The sequence below is a fragment of the Choristoneura fumiferana genome, chromosome 23 (assembly GCF_025370935.1).
Source record: "Choristoneura fumiferana chromosome 23, NRCan_CFum_1, whole genome shotgun sequence".
In the NCBI taxonomy this organism is placed as follows: domain Eukaryota; kingdom Metazoa; phylum Arthropoda; class Insecta; order Lepidoptera; family Tortricidae; genus Choristoneura; species Choristoneura fumiferana.
In genome coordinates, this window is record NC_133494.1 from 8,381,174 (window position 1) to 8,385,489 (window position 4,316).

Genomic DNA, 4,316 nt, shown 5'->3' on the forward strand with positions numbered 1-4,316 from the left:
TTATTATTTAGTGCCCGAAAATCGACACAAAGCCTTTGCTCACCAGTTTTTTTCTTCACCATCAAAATGGGACTAGCGTAACTAGAATTTGACTCCCGAATTATATCATTACGCATCAACTCATCAATTGTCTCTCGTACTTGTTCACGCTCTGAGTGAGACAGGCGATACGGGCGATAAACTATTGGTTTATTATCCATCAGCTGTATCGTCATTTCTACGTCAGCCGCACGACCTATCTCACCCAGATTCGTAGCAAAGCAGTCACGGTAGTCCTGTAGAAGTGTATATAGACGGTCAATTTGGTCAGCGTCTAATCCTGGGCCTACTTGAATCTCGGACTTATCAAGTGGATCTAATGCATTAGTGTCAGTGGCTATTCTGTTAACTTGCCGGACTTGGCTTTCGGTGAAGGGGATAGATCGCGCTAAAATAGTGTTTTGATCGAACTTTATAGTATTGTGGGACAAATTAGACACAAGCACATCGCCCTTACCTTCTTCAACGTGGTACGCTCCCTGAAGTAACCGATACTCCCTCCCAGGTTCTAATGCGGTGTAACCTTCGATCAGGACATCCCCAGTATAACTGGATCCTACGTATATCGGTACAGCGCCAGTCTTTGTAACGTCTGTGGAACTGTCTACATATAATTTAAGGCTACCTTGGTCAGCATCGACGGTGTCGTTGCCAGGACTTCTATAAAATAGTAATTTCTGATGATTTTTGAGAACAGTTACAAATGGAAGCTCTGTAAAGTCCTGACCTATAATTAAAGGTGTCTGTAAATGCTCATCATCTACAACCAACGCTTCAATGGTTGAATCGATTTCGTCGACCTTAAGGTTAATTTGCGATTTGTACAGAGGTACAACGGATCCTTGGCCAAACCCCTTCACTATCGGAATGCCATCAAAATTTTTCTCCAACTTCAAAACGTCCGCTTCAGTTTTACGTAGTAAAGTGCATTCACTGCCGAAGTCGATATAACCTACGAAGTTAAGGTCATTTACTGTGACAGTCTTGTAAAATTTGTCATTGCCTCGAGTCGTCATATCAATTTTCATAGTTTTCCTTTCTTTACCACTGTCAACACGTCTCGCATTTGAACTAGATATGTTTAAAGGTTGTAACCCACAATTGTCAATGTCATGTCCTACTCTGTTACAACGTTTACATCTCACAATTACTTTTGTACATTGATAATAAGGGTGACCTTTGGTCTTACAATTATAACAAGTGATAGAACTTGAAGTCGAAGAATTGTTAGAACCGTTTCGCCCAGTTACATTAGCTCTGTCTTTTAAAATACGGTCGCGCGACTTACTGTTAGTATTGAAAACAGGTTGAAATTTCTGTGAACAGAGAAAATGAAGCAAATCTTCCGGTTCTGTACAACTAAGTGCTTGCGCTCCATTCCTAATAGACCTGTCACTGATACCATACACAATACAATCAACGGCCTTTTTGCCTTGAATTTCGCAACGAGTAAGTAAACTAAACTTATCATGGAAATACTCTCGCATACTTTCGTCGCTGCGACTCGTTCGATTTAACATTTCCTCCAAAAGACGCGCATAATTCTCCTCACTGGGGAAGGCCTTTTTTAGCTTTAATTGCCATTCGGCCCAACTATTTACAACAGTAGGTAAAGCCTCAAACCATTTCTTTGCCAATCCCGTGAGTTTCTGGAGCGAGAAGTGTATAGTTTGCGTTTCGCTCCAATCGTATATGATGGCGCACTCGTTTACCTTACGCAACCAGCAGTCAATGGTTTGAGCTCCATTAGACGGATCAAACTCAGGTACTACGTTATTCATATTATTGCTACTCAAATTAGTTGACTTATTCTTTTCGCCCCTCCATGTGTGTAGTATCTTCAGGACATCTTCTGCGGTTAACCTGCTTGAAGTCTTGCGACGCTCCCGTGTTGCGTTTTCATCAGAGGAAGTCGAGGATGACGGGCTCCTTCGTTTCGTCTTCCTCTTATTCCGCTTTCGTCTAGGAGGTGTATTGGGTGGGGTGCCGCCTTCCTCCTCACTAATCGAAACGGGTCTACGTCTGAAATCATACAACAACTTGCCAGTTTATGCTCCCAATTCAACGTCATTTTAATATTTATGCATCTTCCTGCATTCTTCCTTCATGGTTAATGTCTAATACCAGAACTAATTCAATACTATTAACCAAGAACTAAATTAATGGTTAAATCTGTTTAATCCTCATGAGATGCTTTGATTAAACATTATTATTATTATTATTATTCTCAAGTCATAAACTGAATCACAGCTATTGATTCAAGAAATTAAAATCTGTACTATTGTCTTCTAAAGTTCTAAAGTTACCCTATTATTACACACATATATATATTTTAAGTATACAGTGGTATTAATTATTTCACTGTACATAGTGAATTAAGTGGAATAAATAGTAACAAACTGAGATCATCATATAAAGTAGCAAAATCCTCAGGAATTCAGTTCACTCAGTAGCCAATGAAAATCATATTCACTGAATTACTGGCAAACATGCATATTCCATTACTTCATTTGTTTATGAAATAACTAGTCCTTGTACACCGATGAAGACATGCAGTCTACTCAGTAACCAGCGAATAACATATCCACCAATTACTGGCAAACATAAACACATCTGACTTCTGCAATCCTTAACTGATGCAAATGTGCAGTCTACTCAGTAACCAGCGAATAACGTATTCACCATATTCACTGAATTACTGGCACACATAGACACATCAACTTCCACAATCCTTAACTGATGCAAACATGCAGTCTACTCAGTAACCTGCGAATAACATATTCACCGAATTACTGGCAAACATAGACACATCTGACTTCTACAATCTATAACTGATGCAAACATGCAGTCTACTCAGTAACCAGCGAATAACATATTCACTGAATTACTGGCAAACATAGACACATCTGACTTCTACCATCTTTAATTGTTGCAAACATGCAGTCCACTCAATAACCAGCAAATAACATATTCACCTTATTCACTGGATTACTGGCAAACATAGACACATCTGACTTCCATCTTTTCTAGTAATTAAATGCCTTATTTGTTTACTTATTACTATTATTATTTTTCTGTGTGTGATCAAATTTCATATGTAAGATTTGACCCACACTTACATACATACATGGCAGTTAAATAAAAGCTTGTAAAATAATCACCAACATCAGAATTTGTTAACCTTTGAAATTACCTGTTAATGTGTAGCTGTAGTAACAGGATAATTATGCACAATTAAATTATAGACTAAATTAATGAGATCATCTTTGTATATGAAATGTTTTCATGGATACTTTTATCATAGGTACCCAGGTAAGTTACTATAAGTATACAAAATGTTTCTTCCTCAATCGGTCATGGTTAGAAATAAAACCAAATAATATATTCAATGAAACACATCAGTATTGCTGAACAGCCTGAGCCTTTAGGTATATAATGGTTGGTATGGGTATATCCTACAATATATAGATGTTTGTTCTCGGGTCTTGGGTGTTTAATATGTATTTAAGTATGTATCTATATCTATAAAATAATATTTATCCGTTGCTTAGTACCCATAACACAAGCTTTGCTAAGCTTACTTTGGGACTAGGTCAATTGGTGTGAATCGTCCCGTGATATTTATTTTATTTATAGATAATTAACAGATCACGTTTAATATATATATTTTTTTTAATTGTGGTCAAACTTCATTGATAATACTGTAATTACGTTATCGCTGCTTATACACCGTAGACACCGCGGTCTCTTAGATAATCTAAGGCCGCGGTAGGCACAGTATTTTTAGAAAATTTTATTCGTAAAATGAGAGCCATCAAGCATCGACGCTCAGCATAGTACCTGGGTTCAGATCAGGCCTAGCGGTGGTGGTTCATTAGTAAAACGTTAATGCTAGTAAATATTACAGAATTATCGTGACTTTTAGGGAATAAAACAATATTGTTTGATATAGAAGTAAGTAAGTATCATGATCTCTAAGACATAAAATAATTCGTACCTTTTTCTTCCCTTCCGGTTCATTGCCACTTCTGAATTATTAAAACAACCTTACTCCCTTTCGTTGAATGGTTTATTATGTTCAACAATGTGCCGCAATATACTATGATAACAATCTGATATCTGTTTCGGAATCACCGATGGCTCATTCCTTACAATTTTCCTTTTTAACACCCATTCTATTTTTGCATCATCCTCCTTTTTCAACCAAAAACAATCCCTCCTTCTCTCTTGTTTTTTTTTTTATCATCCGAAGCCAATTCCGGAGTTGCCTTTTAAAA